Source organism: Arachis hypogaea, chromosome 11, assembly GCF_003086295.3.
Source record: "Arachis hypogaea cultivar Tifrunner chromosome 11, arahy.Tifrunner.gnm2.J5K5, whole genome shotgun sequence".
Lineage (NCBI taxonomy): Eukaryota > Viridiplantae > Streptophyta > Magnoliopsida > Fabales > Fabaceae > Arachis > Arachis hypogaea.
Genome location: NC_092046.1, coordinates 29,001,930 through 29,021,234, shown reverse-complemented (window position 1 = coordinate 29,021,234; position 19,305 = coordinate 29,001,930). Strand labels below are relative to the sequence as shown.

The 19,305-nt window shown below is 40.0% G+C and overlaps 1 non-coding gene across 1 annotated transcript; it reads left to right on the top strand.

The window, feature by feature from the left end:
* The first annotated feature begins 8,667 nt into the window (after positions 1–8,667).
* LOC112724362 (small nucleolar RNA R71) lies at positions 8,668–8,775 on the top strand. The gene has a single exon (XR_003163528.1). It is a non-coding gene; the product is annotated as a small nucleolar RNA R71 (small nucleolar RNA).
* Positions 8,776–19,305: the final 10,530 nt, after the last annotated feature.

Genomic DNA, 19,305 nt, shown 5'->3' with positions numbered 1-19,305 from the left:
TGTGTCCACTTTGTGCCTGGGGCACAACCATGATCCATGCGTAAGTGTGGACGACGCGTACGCGTCGGCTGCAAATTTTGGACACTCTAGTACAAAAACTAGAGACTTATGCCCCATCTATGCCAAAACTGTGCCAGGCGACCCACGCGTAAGCATGGCCGATGCGTACGCATCGGTCGCTGATTTTCCAATCCACGCTTAAGCATGATAGACGCGTACGCGTTGATTGTGCTGCACGCCACTCCTGGTACAAAAATCAGAGTTAGGCTTGCTTTGTGCCCACTCTGCGCCTAGGGCTCAACTTTATCCACGCGTGCGCGTCGCCTGACGCGTACGCGTCCCTTCTCTTTCCTGCAACCCACGCGTACGCGTGGGAGACGCTTACGCATCGCCTTCCATCTCTGTCCATCTACGCGTACGCGTAGAGTGCGTGCATGCATCACATCCCTGGCGCATTTTAAACACAGCGCACCCTATTTTGAGTCCCTTCTTCAACTCTTTTCTTCCATCACTTCCTCTATTCTTCTCCCATCTTCTATCACCCTTGTCTCCACCCACTGCACCGGCGACAACCTCTGCCGGCGACCACCACCTCCGGTAACCCCTTACCTTCTCTCTCCTCTCTTTCCTATTCTCCACCTACACTCCACATTGTTCACTCCTTCTTCTCAAGGTTCTACTCCCACTCCTTTCCTTCTTTTTGTCCCTTATGCTAATTTTTGTCTCTCTTATTAGTTGCATTTATCTTCTTTCTAGTGCATTTCTTCTTAGTTGTACTTTTGTTACTTAATTCTTGCTTGTTTGCTTTCTTCCAATTCATATTTTCTATGGGTATTTAAATTTGAGTTCTCTCTTGCTTTGATGGATCAATTTGACATCTCTTGATTCCTTTATGACTATGTGGTGTTGTGTTGTTGTTTGGTATTCCATTTGAGGCTTTACATGGTTGAATTCTTCATACATGCTCATTGTTTGAATATTGCACACCAAGTGTTTGTTGAAATGCACCTACACAATTTTAGTTCAATTTTGACTTTGTACTCCTAACTTGGTGCTTCTTCTTCATACACTTGCTCTCTCTAAGTGCACTGAGCCTATTTTACCTCATGTTTACCATTTTTATGCTCATTCCCATGACTTGCTTCTTCATTATTATTGATGCTTGAGTTTATCCTTCTCATGCCTTGATGCATGCTTCACTCACTCTTGCATCCCATGCTAAGTGTATGCCCTATGATTTTATCTTTGTCTTGTTCAAATGTTATAGTTGTCATGTCCTCAAGACGCATTATTCCTTTTGGGCATTACCTTTCACTTTCATGCTATTTTCAAGTGTTGATTATTTGGGTTTTCATGTTTCCTCTTTCCCTTCCGTTTTTAGGATGGTCACCCGGAAAGGCCAAGAGTAAGCGTCGAAGAAACCGGCCACAAAAAGTGCACCCCAAAAATCAACCTCCAAGGCGCACCCTACACTAGGAGCTAAAGCCCTTTCCAAGAAGGCGAAGACAATTGTTCATATTGATGAACACGAGAAAGGAAATCCGGCAAGGGACCCCACAAGGTTTCCCAACCGCTTCTGTGAGCTCATGTTCCCTACCATGATTGAGAGGAACTATCATTCCGAGCACCTACTCACTCCCCCAAACCACATTGCTCCGTATGTGCTACCCCACATTGAGCGACAAGGATGGGGTTTCTATTGCGGAGACCACAAGAGACCAACCTCTCGTGGGTGGTGGAGTTTTACTCCAATTTCCACTCTCCGTCTCTTCAGTCGGTTTACGTGCACCGAAAGCAAGTCTCAGTTTCAGAAGAGGCTATTCAACGAGTGCTCAATGTCTCATCGGTACCGGAGGATATGGATGGTTACCAAGAGGTCCTACGGCAGCAGAATGAGTATCATTTAGAATGGGACTCGATTCTTCCGGTCATTGCCCAACCTGAGGCATTTTGGACCCAAGGATGACCAAGGATGTGGCCCTAGTGCATTGATGCACATTTCCTTACTGTGGAAGCTCGAACATGGGCCCAGATCTTTTCTCACTATGTGCTTCCTAGCACCCATAAGTTGTCCATCACGGCGGACCTAGCCCTCCTTATTTGGTGCATACTCACGGAGAGGCCAGTCAACATCCCTCTCCTCATCCGGAAAGCGATGGGGCGAGTCCATGCCAAGGGTAATCTACCATTTTCTGCCTTGGTATCCAATTTGGTTGCTGCTGCTGGTGTTCCTTGCGATGCTAAGGACATGAAGGCTACAATTCTGGCAAAGGGCGATATCGTCCCGAGCGGGAAATATCTTCAGCCTCCCATGGATGCCACGAGCCTTGACATCGCCCCTCCTCCCACCATTCCTACTACTTCGTCGACACCACCAAAGTCAACCCATCAATTGCTTGTAGAGCTCCATGAGAAGATAAATCGATATGAACGGCGAAACAAACGCCGATTTGCTTACATGAAGAAGCTTTGGAGTTGCGTCAACCCGCCTATGGAAGAGCCGAACATTTCCACATCCGATTCAGACAACAGTGAAGCAAGCACTCAAAGCACGGATGAGGGAAGTGGCGACCCGAACCCCCTTTGCGTATCACTCATGGCACCGAGGACGGTGCAAACCCCTAAGTGTGGGGAGGTCGGTTACCGATTTCCGTAGGTACCCTTTTCTTTTCAACACCTATGATTTTGATTAGTTAGGATAGATTGCATGGTTAGTTTTTGTTTTCAGTATTTGAACACTTGTTGCATGTTAGGACTACTTGGTTAGGGTGATAACTTCTTTTCCAAGAAATCATTATTAGGGAACAATACCAATTTGAATTTTTTTTTTTTGTGTTAATCTTGCTTGAAGAATTTATTTTGGAACACGGTTTTTGAGCTAAGAACACAAGCATGTGAGAGTTGAGCCTAATTGTGTGGTTACATCTTATAGCCACTTATTTTCATTCTTGTGTGAATTGTTCTCATTCTATGATTGTGATCTTTGATTTGTTCGATTCTTTATGTCCATTATTCCATGTAGACATGCATTTATATGATTGAGGCCATCATTTCTTTTAGATCACTGGTGCACGAAATTGTGATCTCTGGTAACGGCGCCAAAAACTTAGTACGCACGTTCATAATCTCAATTCTTTTTCACAACTCCGCACAACTAACCAGCAAGTGCATTAGGTTGTCCAAGTAATAAACCTTACGTGAGTAAAGGTCGATCCCACGGAGATTGTCGGCTTGAAGCAAGCTATGGTCATCTTGTAAATCTCAATCAGGTGGATTCAAATGGTTTTGGGATTTTGATGATTAAAATATAATTAAAATATAAAATAGGATAGAGTTACTTATGTAATTCAGTGGTAGGAATTTCAGATAAGTGTATGGAGATGCTTTACTCCTTCTGAATCTTTGCTTTCCTACTCCCTTCATCCAATTATTCATACTCCTTTCCATAGCAAGCTGTATGTTGGGCATCACCGTTGTCAATGGCTACTTCCCGTCCTCCCAGTGAAAATGGTCCAAATGCGCTGTCACCGCATGGCTAATCATCTGTCGGTTCTCGATCATGTTGGAATAGGATCCATTGATCCTTTTGCGTCTGTCACTACGCCCAACACTCGCGAGTTCGAAGCTCGTCACAGTTATCCCTTTCCAGATCCTACTCGGAATACCACAGACAAGGTTTAGACATTCCGGATCTCAGGAATGGTCGCTAATAATTCTAGCTTATACCACGAAGACTCCGATTTTTCGGAATGGAGGCTAAGAGATACACACTCGATCTAAGGTAGAACGGAAGTGGTTGCCAGGCACGCGTTCATAGGTTGAGAATAGTGATGAGTGTCACGGATCATCATATTCATCATGTTGAAGTGCAGCGAATATCTTAAAATAGGAATAAGCTTGAATTGAATAGAAAAACAATAGTACTTTGGATTAATTCATGAGGAGCAGCAGAGCTCCACACCTTAATCTATGGGGTGTAGAAACTCCACCGTTGAAAATACATAAGAACAGAAGGTCTAGGCATGGCCGAATGGCCAGCCCCCTAAACGTGATCTCTAAACATAAAATTATTCAAAAGATGTGAAATAAATCACTAAAAGTAGTTTTTATACTAAACTAGTAACCTAGGGTTTACAGAAATAAGTAACTGATGCAGAAATCCACTTCCGGGCCCACTTGGTGTGTGCTTGGGCTGAGCATTAAGCTTTCATGTGTAGAGACTCTTTTTGGAGTTAAACGCCAGGTTGTAGCCTGTTTCTGGCATTTAACTCTGATTTGCAACCTGTTTATGGCGTTTAACTCCAGAATAGGGCAGGAAGTTGGCGTTTGAACGCCAGTTTGCATCGTCAAAACTCGAGCAAAGTATGGACTATTATATATTGCTGGAAATCCCTGGATGTCTACTTTCCAACGCAATTGAGAGCGCGACAATTGGGTTTCTGTAGCTCCAGAAAATCCATTTCGAGTGCAGGGAGCTCAGAATCCAACAGCATCTGCAGTCCTTTTTCAGCCTCTGAGTCAGATTTTTGCTCAAGTCCCTCAATTTCAGCCAGAAAATACCTGAAATCACAGAAAAACACACAAGCTCATAGTAAAGTCCAGAAATGTGATTTTTATTTAAAAACTGATAAAAATATAATAAAATTAACTAAATCATACTAAAAACAACTTAAAAACAATGCCAAAAAGCATATAAATTATCCGCTCATCACAACACCAAACTTAAATTATTGCTTGTCCCCAAGCAACTGAAAATCAAATAGGATAAAAAGAAGAGAATATACTATAAATTCCAAAATATCAATGAAACTTAGCTCCAATTAGATGAGCGGGACTAGTAGCTTTTTGCCTCTGAACAGTTTTAGCATTTCACTTTATCCTTTGAAGTTTAGAATGATTGGCATCTATAGGAACTCAGAATTTAGATAGTGTTATTGATTCCTTATTTCAGTATGTTGATTCTTGAACACAGCTATTTTATGAGTCTTGGCTGTGGCCCTAAGCACTTTGTTTTCCAGTATTACCACCGGATACATAAATGCCACAGACACATAACTGGGTGAACCTTTTCGAATTTTGACTCAGCTTTGCTAGAGTCCCCAATTAGAGGTGTCTAGGGTTCTTAAGCACACTCTTTTTGCTTTGGATCATGACTTTAACCGCTCGGTCTCAAGCTTTTCACTTGACACCTTCACGCCACAAGCACATGGTTAGGGACATCTTGGTTTAGCCACTTAGGCCAGGATTTTATTCCTTTGGGCCCTCCTATCCATTGATGCTCAAAGTCTTAGATCCTTTTTACCCTTGCCTTTTAGTTTAAAGGGTTACTGGCTTTTTTCTCTTGCCTTTTGGTTTAAAGAGCTCTTGGCTTTTTTTGCTTGCTTTTTCTTTTTCTTTCACCTTTTTTTTCTTTTATTTTCGCCATATATTTTTTTTCGCAAGCTTTTGCTTTTTCACTGCTTTTTCTTGCTTCAAGAATCAATTTTATAATTTTTCAGATTATCCAATAACATTTCTCCTTTTTAATCATTCTTCAAGAGCCAACAAATTTAACATTCATAAACAACAAATTCAAAAATATGCACTGTTCAAGCATTCATTCAGAAAACAAAAAGTATTGTCACCACATCAAAATAATTAAACTAATCTCAAGGATGAATTCGAAATCATGTACTTCTTGTTCTTTTGTGATTAAAAACGTTTTTCATTTAAGAAAGGTGATGGATTCATAGGACATTCATAGCTTTAAGACATAGACACTTAAACACTAATGATTATGTAGTAAAGACACAAACATAAATGAAACATAAGGTTCAAAAATCGAAAAACAGAAAAATAAAGAACAAGGAAATTAAAGAACGGGTCCACCTTAGTGATGGCGGCTAGCTCTTCCTTTTGAAGATCTTATGGAGTGCTCTAGCTCCTCAATGTCTCTTCCTTGCCTTTGTTGCTCCTCCCTCATAGCTCTTTGGTCTTCTTCTAATCTCATGTCGGATCTCCGGATACTCACTCCTTTTGAGCTTGAAAGGGACCTCAGGGATCACCTTCTTCTTGGCCACAACTTCATAGAAGTGGTCTTGATGGGTCTTTGAGATCAATCTTTCCATCTCTCATGACTCAGAGGTGGAAGCAATTGCCTTCCCTTTCCTCTTTCTTGAGGTTTCTCTGGCCTTAAGTGCCATTAATGGTTATGGAAAAACAAAAAGCCACGCTTTTACCACACAAAACTTAAAATGTTTGCTCGTCCTCGAGCAAAAGAAGAAGGAAAATAGTAGAAAAAGAAGAAAATGGAGGAGATGGAGGGAAGTGTGTATTCGGCCAAGGGGGGAAAGAAGTTTTTGTAATGTGTGAAGATGAGGTAGTGTTGAGGGGTTTATATAGGGGTGGGGGAAGGGTTAGGTTTCGTGTATTAGGGTTGGGTTTGGGAGAAAAAAGATTTTGAATTTGGAGGTAGGTGAGGTTTTTTGGGGAAGAGTAGATGGATGTGAATGGTGAAGGGTATTTGGGGAAGAGTGTTATGAAAGGGTGTGAAGAGGAGAGAAGAAGAGGTGGAGTAGGTGGAGATCCTGTGGGGTCCACAGATCCTGAGGGGTCAAGGACTTAGCATCCCTGCTCCTTTTAGGCATGCAAAACGCCCTTAGAGTGCACTTCTGGCGTTAAACGCCATGTTGCTGCTTGTTTCTGGCATTTAATGCCAGTCTGGTGCTTGTTTCTGGCGTTAAACGCCCAGAATGGTGCCAGACTGGGCGTTTAACGCCCATTCTGCTACTCTTACTGGCGTTTAAACGCCAGTAAGCTCTTCCTCCAGGGTGAGCTATTTTTCATGCTATTTTTTATTCTATTTTTGATTTTTCAGTTGTTTTTATGATTTCACATGATCATCAACCTAAAGAAAACATAAAATAGCAATGGAAAATAAATAGATATAATTAAATAACATTGGGTTGCCTCCCAATAAGCGCTTCTTTAATGTCAATAGCTTGACACTGAGCTCTCATGGAGCCTCACAGATAATCAGAGCAAGGTTGGGGCCTCTCAACACCAAACTTAGAGTTTGGTTGTGGCCTTCCAATACCAAACTTAGAGTTTGAATGTGGGAGTTTTATTTGACTCTGTATTGAGAGAAGCTTTTCATGCTTCCTCTCCATGGTTGCAGAGGGAAAACCTTGAGTCTTGAATACAAGGTAGTCCTCATTCAACTGAAGGACCAACTCTCCACTATCAACATCAATCACATCTTTTGCTGTGGCTAGGAAGGGTCTACCAAGGATGATATATTCATCCTCATCCTTCCCAGTGTCTAGGATTATGAAATCAGCAGGGATGTAAAGGCTTTCAACCTTCACTAGCACGTTCTCTACTAGTCCATAAGCCTGTTTTATTGATTTGTCTGCCATCTCTAGTGACATTCTTGCAGCTTGTACCTCAAAGATTCCCAATTTCTCCATTACAGAGAGTGGCATGAGGTTTATCCCTGACCCCAGATCACATAGAGCCTTCTCAAAGGTCATGGTGTCTATGGTACAATGTATGAAGAATTTTCCGGGATCAGGTTTCTTCTGAGGTAATGTCTGCCTTAGTAATGTATTCAGTTCATTGGTGAACATGGGGGTTCATCCTCCCAAGTCTCAGTACCAAACAACTTGGCATTCAGCTTCATGATTGTTCCTAGATATTTAGCAACTTGCTCTTCAGTGATGTTTTCATCCTCTTCAGAGGAAGAATATTCATCAGAGCTCATGAATGGCAGAAGAAAGTTCAATGGAATCTCTATGGTCTCTGTATGAGCCTCATATTCCATTGGTTCCTCAAAGGGAATCTCCTTTCTGTCCAGAGGACGTCCCGTGAGGCTTTTCTCACTGGGACTCACATCCTCCTCACTCTCTCTAGGTTCGGCCATGTTGATCATGGTTATGGCCTTGCACTCTCTCTTGGGGTTTTCTTCTGTATTGCTTGGGAGAGTACTGGAGGAGTTTCAGTAATCTTCTTACTCAGCTGACCCATCTGTGCCTCCAAATTTCTAAGGGATGACCTTATTTCATTCATGAAAGTTAGTGTGGTCTTGGATAGATCAGAGACTATGGTTGCCAGGTCAGAATGGCTCTGTTTAGAATTCTCTGTCTATTGCTGAGAAGATGATGGAAAAGGCTTGCTATTGCTAAACCTATTTCTTCCACCATTATTATTATTATTAAAGCCCTGATTAGGCTTCTATTGATCCTTCCATGAGAGATTTGGATGATTTCTCCATGAAGGATTGTAGGTGTTTCCATAGGGTTCTCCCATGTAATTTACCTCTGCTATTGCAAGATTCTCAGGATCATAAGCTTCTTCTTCAGAAGATGCTTCCTTAGTACTGTTGGATGCAGCTTGCAATCCATTCAGACTCTGAGAAATCATATTGACTTGCTGAGTCAATATTTTATTCTAAGCCAATATGGCATTCAGAGTATGAATTTCAAGAACTCCCTTCTTCTGAGGCATCCCATTGTTCACAGGGTTCCTCTCAGAGGTGTACATGAACTGGTTATTTGCAACCATTTCAATGAGTTCCTGAGCTTCTGCAGGGGTTTTCAGATGAAGAGATTCTCCTGCAGAATGGTCCAATGACATTTTTGACAACTCAGACAGACCATCATAGAATATACATATGATGCTCCATTCTGGAAGCATGTCAATAGGACACCTTTTGATTAGTTGCTTGTATCTTTCCCAAGCTTCATAGAGGGATTCACCTTCCTTCTGTCTGAAGGTTTGGATTTCCACTCTAAGCTTGCTCATCTTTTGAGGTGGAAAGAATTTGGCCAGGAAAGCACTGACCAGCTTGTCCCAAGAGTTCAGGCTATTCTTAGGCTGTGAATCCAACCATGTTCTAGCTCTGTCTCTTACAGCAAAAGAGAAAAGCATAAGCCTGTAGACCTCGGGATCAACTCCATTAGTCTTGACAATGTCACAGATTTGCAAGAATTCAGCTAAAACTGATGAGGATCTTCCATTGGAAGTCCGTGAAAATTGCAATTCTGCTGCATTAGAGAAACCAATTGAGGTTTAAGCTCAAAATTGTTTACTCCAATTGCAAGTGAGATGCTTCTTCCATAGAAGTTAGAAGAGGGTGCAATAAAGTCACCAAGCATCTTCCTTGCATCTCCACCATTGTTATTAGGTTCGGCCATGTCTCCTTATTTTTCGAAAATTTCTGTCAGGTCCTCTCCAGAGGGTTGTGCTTTAGCTTCTCTTAGTTTCCTCTTAAGAGTCCTTTCAGGTTCAGGATCAGCTTCAATAAGAATGTCTTTATCCCTGTTCCTGCTCATATGAAAAAGAAGAGAACAGAAAAGAAAGTATGGAATCCTCTATGTCACAGTATAGAGATTCCTTATGTAAGTAGAAGAAGAGAAGAATAGAAGAAGGAGAAGAGAAAAATTCGAACACAGAGAAGAAGAGGGGGTTCGAATTATGAGTAGAAGAGGAATGTTAGTAGATAAATAAATAAATAGAAAGAGATGAGAGGGGTAAGAATTCAAAAATTAAATAAAATAAAAATATTTTTGTTTTTATTTTAAATATTAGTTATAATTTGAAAATCAAAAAGAGAAATTAAATAAAATTAAATTAAAATTTAAAATAATTAGTTAATTAAAAGCAATTTTGAAAAAGTGGGGGGGGGGTTTCAAAAATTAGAGAGAGAAAATTAGTTAGGTGGTTTTGAAAAAGATATGATTGAAAAAGAAAACTTTTAAAATCAAACAAAAAGTCAAGTAGTTAATTGAGAAAGATTTGAAAATCAATTTTTGAAAAGATAGGAGGTTAGAAAGGATTTTGAAATTGATTTTGAAATTGATTTTGAAAAAGATATGATTGAAAATCATTTTGAAAAAGATTTGAAAAGGAAATTTAAAAAGATTTGATTTTTAAAATTAAAGTTGATTACTTGACTAACAAGAAACTAAAAGATATGATTTTAGAATTTAAAGATTGAACCTTTCTTAGTAGGCAAGTAGCAACTTGAAATTTTTGAATCAATCACATTAAATATTAGTATTAATTTTGAAAATCATGAAATAAAAATAAGAAAAATATTTTGAAAATAATTTTTAAAAATTTCAAAATTATTAAGGAAAAGTTGAAAAAGATTTGATTTTTGAAAAAGTTTTGAAAAGATAGGATTTTTAAATTGAAATTTATGAGTAAAACAAGGAAAGATATATTTTTTATTTTTGAATTTTTAATGATGAGAGAGAAAAATACCAAATTGAAACAAATCATGAAAATTATGAATCAAAACAACTAATGCATGCAAGAACACTTTGAATGTCAAGATGAACACCAAAGACTTATTTTTGAAAATTTTTAAGAAAAGAAAAACATGCAAGACACCGAACTTAGAAATTTTCAAACTTTAGAAACCAACAAATTGAAAATGCATATGAAAAACAAGAAGAGACACAAAACATGAAAATGCAAAGATCAAACAAAGAAGATCATCAAGAACAACTTAAAGATCATGAAGAACAGTTTCATGCAGGTGTTCTTCGAAAATTTTAAGAAAAATTAAAAAGATGCAATTGACACCAAACTTAAAAAGTTGACACTAGACTCAAACAAGAAACATCAAAATTTTTGTTTTTATGATTTTATTAAATTTTTTTTTGGTATTTTTCGAAAATTAATTGGAAAAAGAAAAATAAGGATTTCAAAATTTCTAATGAGAATTCCAGGAATCATGCAATGTTAGTCTAAAACTCCAGTCCAGGAATTAGACATGGCTTACTAGCCAGCCTAGCTTTCAGTGAAAGCTCCGGTCCAAAACACTAGACATGGCCAATGGCCAGCCAATTTTTAGCAGATCATTACATACAACAGCTAAATTGATGAGAAAGACAAAGAAGCTCTTCTAAGGATAAGTGAAACCTCGGTCCAAAAGACTAGACATGGCTTAACAGCCAGCCAGGATTCAACATATCTCATGAAACTCTAGAATTCATTCTTAAAAATTCTAAAGAATAAAATAAAATAATTTTTTTGAATTTATTTTCGAAAATAGAAAAGAATAAAAACAAAAAGCTTAAACATAAAATAAAATTACCTAATCTGAGCAACAAGATGATCCGTCAGTTGTCCAAACTCGAATAATCCCCGGCAACGGCACCAAAAACTTGGTGCACGAAATTGTGATCTCTGGTAACAGTGCCAAAAACTTAGTACGCACGTTCATAATCTCAATTCTTTTTCACAACTCCGCACAACTAACCAGCAAGTGCACTGGGTCGTCCAAGTAATAAACCTTACGTGAGTAAGGGTCGATCCCACGGAGATTGTGGGCTTGAAGCAAGCTATGATCATCTTGTAAATCTCAGTCAGGTGGATTCAAATGGTTATGTGATTTTGATGATTAAAATATAAAATAGGATAGAGTTACTTATGCAATTCAGTGGTAGGAATTTCAGATAAGCGTATGGAGATGCTTTACTCCTTCTGAATCTCTGCTTTCCTACTGCCTTCATCCAATCATTCATACTCCTTTTCATGGCAAGTTGTATGTTGGGCATCACCGTTGTCAATGGCTACTTCCTATCCTCTCAGTGAAAATGGTCCAAATGCGCTGTCACCGCACGGCTAATCATCTGTCGGTTCTCGATCATGTTGGAATAGGATCTATTGATCTTTTTGCGTCTGTCACTACGCCCAACACTCGTGAGTTTGAAGCTCGTCACAGTCATCCCTTCCCAGATCCTACTCGGAATACCACAGACAAGTTTTAGACTTTTTGGATCTCAGGAATGGCCGCCAATAATTCTAGCTTATTGGTGCACGAATTGTGAATCACACTTTTCACACTCGTACCACTAACCAGCAAGTGCACTGGGTCGTTCAAGTAATACCTTACGTGAGTAAGGGTCGAATCCCACGGAGATTGTTAGTTTAAAGCAATCTATGGTTATCTTGCAATTCTTAGTCAGGAAGTTAATTATATTTATCAGTTGAGTTGCGAGTAAATAAGAGAGCATGGATTAAAGGTTACTTGTATGCAGTAATGGAGAATATGTTGGAGTTTTGGAGATGCTCTGTCTTCAGAATCTCTGCTTTCCTCTGTCTTCTGATTCACACATGCACGTCCTCCTATGGCAAGCTGTGTGTAGGTGGATCACCGTTGTCAATGGCTACCATCCATCCTTCCAGTGAAAAGGGTCCCGATGCGCTGTTACCGTACGGCTAATCATCTGCAGGTTCTCAGTCGTACCGGAATAGGATTTACTATCCTTTTGCGTCTGTCACTACGCCCAGCACTCGCGAGTTTGAAGTTCGTCACAGCCATCCAATCCCAGAATCCTACTCAGAATACCACAGACAAGGTTTAGACTTTCCAGATTCTCATGAATGCCGCCATCAATCTAGCTTATACCACGGAGATTCTGATTAAGGAATCTAAGAGATATTCATTCAATCTGATGTAGAACGGAGGTGATTGTCAGACACACGTTCATGTATTGAGGAAGGTGACGAGTGTCACTGATCATCACCATCTCCATAGTTAGGCGCGAATGGATATCTTAGATAGGAACACGCATGTTTGAATGGAAAACAGAAATACTTGCATTAATTCATCGAGACACAGCAGAGCTCCTCACCCCCAACAATGGAGTTTAGAGACTCATGCCGTCAAAAAGTACAAAGTTCAGATCTAAAATGTCATGAGATCAAAATAAATCTCTAAAAGTTGTTTAAATACTAAACTGGTAACCTAGGTTTACAGAAAATGAGTAGACTATGACAGATAGTACAGAAATCCACTTCTGGGGCCCACTTGGTGTGTGCTGGGGCTGAGATTAAAGCTTTCACGTGCCTGGGGCTGTTTTGGGCGTTCAACGCCAGGTTGTAACCTGTTTCTGGCGTTGAACTCCACTTTGTAACTTGTTTCTGGCGCTGGACGCCAGACAGTAGCATGGAACTGGCGTTGAACGCCAGTTTACATCGTCTATCCTTGAGCAAAGTATGGACTATTATATATTTCTGGAAAGCCCTGGATGTCTACTTTCCAACTCAATTGGAAGCGCACCATTTGAACTCCTGTAGCTCCAGAAATTCTATTTTGAGTGCAGAGAGGTCAGAGTCCAACAACATCAGCAGTCCTTTTTCAGCCTGAATCAGATTTTTGCTCAGCTCCCTCAATTTCAGCCAGAAAATACCTGAAATTACAGAAAAATACACAAACTCATAGTAAAGTCCAGAAATATGAATTTTGCCTAGAAACTAATGAGAATAAACTAAAAACTAACTAAAATATACTAAAATCTATATGAAATTAACCCCAAAAAGCGTATAAAATATCCGCTCATCACAACACCAAACTTGAACTGTTGCTTGTTCTCAAACAACTAGACAAATAAAATAGAAGACTAATAAGTCAAGAAGCAATAATATCTCAGAGTTTTTGAGTGAAGCTCAGATTCTAATTAGATGAGCGGGACTAGTAGCTTTTTGCTTCCGAACAGTTTTGGCATCTCACTTTATCCATTGAAGCTCAGAGTGATTGGCATCTTTAGGAACTTAGAATTCAGATAGTGTTATTGATTCTCCTATTTCAGTATGATGATTCTTGAACACAGCTACTTTATGAGTCTTGGATGTGGCCCTAAGCACTTTGTTTTCCAGTATTACCACCGGATACATAAATGCCACAGACACATAATTGGGTGAACCCTTTTAGATTGTGACTCAGCTTTGCTAAAGTCCCCAATTAGAGGTGTCCAGGGTTCTTAAGCACACTCTTCTTTTTGCTTTGGACCTTGACTTTAACCGCTCAGTCTCAAGTTTTCACTTGACACCTTCACGCCACAAGCACATGGCTAGGGACGGCCTGGTTTAACCGCTTAGGCCAGGATTTTATTCCTTTAGGCCCTCCTATCCACTGATGCTCAAAGCCTTGGGATCCTTTTCATTACCCTTGCCTTTTGGTTTTAAGGGCTATTGGCTTTTTCTGCTTGCTTTCTCTTCTCTTTTTTTTTTCTGCAAGCTTTGTTCTTTGCTGCTTTTTCTTGCTTCAAGAATCATTTTTATGATTTTTCAGATTATCAATAACATGTCTCATGTTCATCATTCTTTCAAGAGCCAACATATTTAACAGTCTTAAACAACAAATTCAAAAGACATATGCACTGTTCAAGCAGTCATTCAGAAGACAGAAAGCATTGCCACCATATGTTACTAATTAGAATTTTTCTTATAAAAAAACTCGAATTTTATTGTCTCTTATTCAAAAGATCTACTATTTTATTCATGTTTGCTGATGATGAGAAAAATAGACTATAACTTAATTGGAGGTAAAATCAAAATAGACACTAATTACTACTATATGACTCCTAAGGTAAACTCTTATAACGACAACTATCACAGAGTTAAAGCAGAAATTGGAATTTAACAACCTTTGTTCTGGGAAGTGGATGTTCCTCGGATTTGTGGGGTGCTTGGTCCTTCAAGAGATAACTTCTGGCACTTCAATTCCTTCAAGTCACGCCCTTGCTCTTCCTGTTCTTTAATCAAATAGCAAAGAATTTGACTGTGTTCCTTCTGTTCCTTTATTATTTGTTCCATAGCTTCTTGTATCTTGGTAACTAATGTTTCAAGATGCTCCCAATATTCAGATTCAGGGATTTCTGGGAGAAATTCCTGTGTTTTCTTCTTGATGGGGTCATCCTGCGCTTGTTGTTTTTCCATTGATGCTTTGGTGATTGGTTTCTCAATTGAGATATACTCAGTTATTCCCATCCTTACCCCAGCGTCCTTGCAGAGCAGAGAAATCAAGCTTGGGTAAGCCAACCTGGCCTCTTTAGAATTTTTATTAGCAATTTTGTAGAATTCAGTTGAAATCAGTTGATGAACTTCCACTTTTTTTCCCATCATGATGCAATGGATCATCACTGCTCTTTTAACAGTGACTTCAGAATGGTTGCTAGTGGGCAGCAGAGAATGCCCAATGAAGTCCAGTCAGCCTCTGGCCACTGGTTTGAGATCTTCTCTTTTGAGTTGATTAGGAACGCCCTTCGTGCTGGTGGTCCACCTGGCTCCAGGGATGCATATGTCTTCTAGAATCTTATCCAGGCTTTTGTTTGTTCTCATCATTCTCCTATTGAAGGAGTCTGGATCATCTTTCAGCTGAGGTAGCTTTAAGATCTCTCTGATCTTGTCAGGGTGGGTATGAATAATCTTTCCTCTGACCACGGTTCGATAGTCATAGATATCAGATCCAGATAGTCTTTGCCTGTCTGTATGCCACATATTAGCATAGAACTTCTGAACCATATTCCTTCCCACTTTCGTTTCAGGATTAGCTAGGACCTCCCAGTTCCTGATTCGAATTTGCTCCTGGATCTCCGGATATTCGTCTTCTTTCAGATCGAATCTAACTTCTGGGATCACTGATCTTAGACCCATTGTTTTATAATAATGGTCTGAATGTTCTTTAGATAAGAACTTCCCTTGATTCCAAAGTGGTTTTGGAATGCTCTCTTTCTTGCCTCTTGAAGTGGGTTATTTTCCCTTAGGAGCCATGCTCTTAGTGATCACGGATAAACACACCAAACTTAGAGGTTTGCTTGTCCTCAAGTAACAGAAAAGAAAAGAGAGGGATAGAAGGAGAGCTAGGTGCAATTGTTGATGGAGGAGGGTGGAGGCCGAACTCATATATAAAGGGAGGGGGGAGGGTTCGAAAATTTTGAAAAGATATGATAAAAAGATTGATTTGGAAAAGATAAGATAGAAGATATGATAAGAGAGGATATAGTTTAAAATTGAAAAGATATGAAAAATTTTTGAAAAAGATAAATCTAGATTTTGAAAAAGATAATGTGGAGATTTGAAAAAGATATTAGTTAAAAAAAATAGATTTGTTTTGAAAATTTGAAAAAGAGTTGGATTGAATTTGAAAAAGAGGGTTTGTGCTTATGGATTAAGATACATTTGATATTTTTAAGGTAGGGTTTTTAGAAATTAGGGATTTTAGAAATCAAGGTTCTTAACATGTTTATGCAAGAAATCATGAATTGAAGCATGAAAATTAAGATTTAAAATGAAAAATATGAAGAAAAAATGAATTTACCTCCTCCCCACCATCCTGGCGTTTGAACGCCCAAACGCTGCATGTTTTGGGCGTTCAACGCCCAAGTAATGCCTCTCCTGGGCGTTCAACGCCCAGCTGCTGCTTCTTTCTGGCGTTGAACGCCAGGAAGTCCTTTGTTACTGGGCGTTTTTCTGAACGCCTAGAATGCTGTAAATCTGGCGTTAAACGCCCAGAAAGAGCTTCTTTCTGGCGTTTAACGCCCAGATGGCTATCCTCACTGGCATTCAACGCCCAGTGGATGCTTCTGTTGGGCGTTGAACGCCCAAAACAGACTTTTACTGGCGTTTTCTTGCCAGTGAGCTCTTTTTCTCTGTTTTGTGTGCAGAATCCTTCTGTAACCCTGTGAACTTATGCAATTGATTCTTTACCTTGTTATCAATGAACTTTATATAAACAAATAAAAATAAAAATAGGACAAAATGCTTAGAGGATTGATGCCCCATAGCTGGGTTGCCTCCCAGCAAGCGCTTCTTTATTGTCTTTAGCTGGACCTTGCTGAGCTTTTAGTCTAGCTTCAGCCTTGAGCACTCTTGCTCAATATTGCCTTCAAGATAGTGCTTGATTCTCTGTCCATTGACAATGAACTTCTTATCAGAATCAATATCTTAAAGCTCCACATAACCATATGGTGATACACTTGTAATCACATTTGGTCTCCTCCACCGGGACTTCAGTTTCCCGGGGAATAGCCTGAGCCTAGAGTTGAACAACAGAACCTTTTGTCCTGGTTCAAAGATTCTAGATGACAGCTTTCTGTCATGCCACTTTTTTTATTTTTCTTTATAAAGCTTGGCATTTTCGAAAGCAATGAATCTGAATTCCTCTAGCTCATTTAGCTGGAGCAATCTTTTTTCTCTAGCTAATTTGGCATCAAAGTTCAGGAATCTGGTTGCCCAGTAGGCTTTATGTTCCAGTTCCACGGGCAGGTGACATGCCTTACCATAGACCAGTTGGTATGGAGAGGTCCCTATAGGAGTCTTGAATGCTGTTCTGTATGCCCACAGAGCATCATCCAAGCTTCTTGCCCAATCCTTTCTACGGGTGTTTATAGTCCGTTCTAGGATTCTTTTTAGCTCTCTGTTAGAGACTTCAGCTTGTCCATTAGTCTGTAGATGATATGGAGTCGCCACCTTATGGCGAATCCCATACCGGACCATGGCAGAGTAAAGCTGTTTGTTGCAGAAGTGAGTGCCCCCATCACTGATTAGTACTCTAGGGACCCTAAACCTGCTGAAGATATTTTTCTGGAGGAACTTCAGCACTATTTTAGTATCATTGGTGGGTGTGGCAATGGCCTCAACCCATTTGATACATAGTCAACTGCCACCAGGATATAAGTGTTTGAGAATGATGGGGGGAAAGGTCCCATGAAGTCAATTCCCCATACGTCAAACAACTCAATCTCCAAGATTCCTTGTTGAGGCATGGCGTAACCATGAGGCAGATTACCAGCTCTTTGGCAACTGTCACAGTTACGTACAAACTCTCGGGAATCTTTATAGAGTGTGGGCCAATAGAAGCCACATTGGAGGACCTTGGTGGCTGTTCGCTCACCTCCAAAATGGCCTCCATATTGAGATCTATGGCAATGCCATAGGATCCTTTGTGCTTCTTCTCTAGGAACACACCTACAGATTATTCCGTCTGCACATCTCTTAAAGAGATAGGGTTCATCCCACAAGTAGTACTTTGCATCAGTGATTAATTTTTTCTTTTGTTTCCTATTGTACTCTTTGGGTATGAACCTTGCAGCTTTATAGTTTGCAATATCGGCAAACCATGGTGTTTCCTGAATGGCAAATAAATGCTCATCCGGAAAAGTCTCAGAGATCTCAAGAAAGGGGAGGGACGTCCCTTCTACTGGCTCTATCCGGGACAGATGATCAGCCACTTGGTTTTCTGTCCCTTTTCTGTCTCTTATTTCTATATCAAACTCTTGCAGAAGCAACACCCATCTGATGAGCCTGGGTTTTGAATCTTGCTTTGTGAGTAGATATTTAAGAGCAGCATGGTCAGTATACACAATCACTTTTGATCCTACTAAGTATGATCTGAACTTGTCAATGGCATAAACCACTGCAAGTAATTCTTTTTCTGTGGTTGTGTAATTTTTCTGGGCATCATTTAAAACGCGACTAGCATAATAAATGACGTGCAGAAGCTTGTCATGCCTCTGTCCCAATACTGCACCAATGGCATGATCACTGGCATCACCCATTAGCTCAAATGGTAATGTCCAGTCTGGTGCAGAAATTACTGGTGCTGTGACCAGCTTAGTTTTCAGCGTTTCAAACGCCTGCAGGCACTCTGTGTCAAACACAAATGGCGTGTCAGCAGCTAGCAGATTGCTTAGAGGTTTTGCGATTTTTGAAAAATCCTTTATAAACCTCCTATAGAATCCTGCATGCCCCAGAAAGCTTCTGATTGCCTTAACATTGGCAGGTGGTGGTAATTTTTTAATTACCTCTATTTTTGCTTGATCCACCTCTATCCCCTTGTTTGAGATTTTATGCCCAAGGACAATCCCTTCAGTCACCATGAAGTGACATTTTTCCCAGTTTAAAACTAGGTTGGTCTCTTGGCATCTCTTCAGAACAAGTTTCAGGTGATCAAGACAGGAGTTGAATGAGTCTCCATATACTGAGAAGTCATCCATGAAGACTTCCAGAAATTTTTCCACCATATCAGAGAAAATAGAGAGCATGCATCTCTGGAAGGTTGCAGGCGCATTACACAGCCCAAATGGCATCCTTCTATAAGCAAACACTCCAGATGGACATGTGAATGCTGTTTTTTCTTGATCCTGAGGATCTACTGCAATCTGATTATAGCCTGAGTAGCCATCCAAAAAGCAGTAATAATCATGACCTGCCAGTCTTTCTAGCATCTGGTCTATGAATGGTAGAGGAAAATGATCCTTTCTGGTGGCTGTATTGAGCCTTCTATAGTCAATGCACATGCGCCATCCTGTAACTGTTCTTGTAGGAACCAGTTCATTTTTTTCATTATGAATCACTGTCATGCCTCCCTTTTTTGGGACGACTTGGACAGGGCTCACCCAGGGGCTATCAGAAATAGGATAAATAATCCCAGCCTCTAGTAATTTGGTGACCTCTTTCTGCACCACTTCCTTCATGGCTGGATTTAGCCGCCTCTGTGGTTGAACCACTGGTTTAGCATTATCCTCCAAT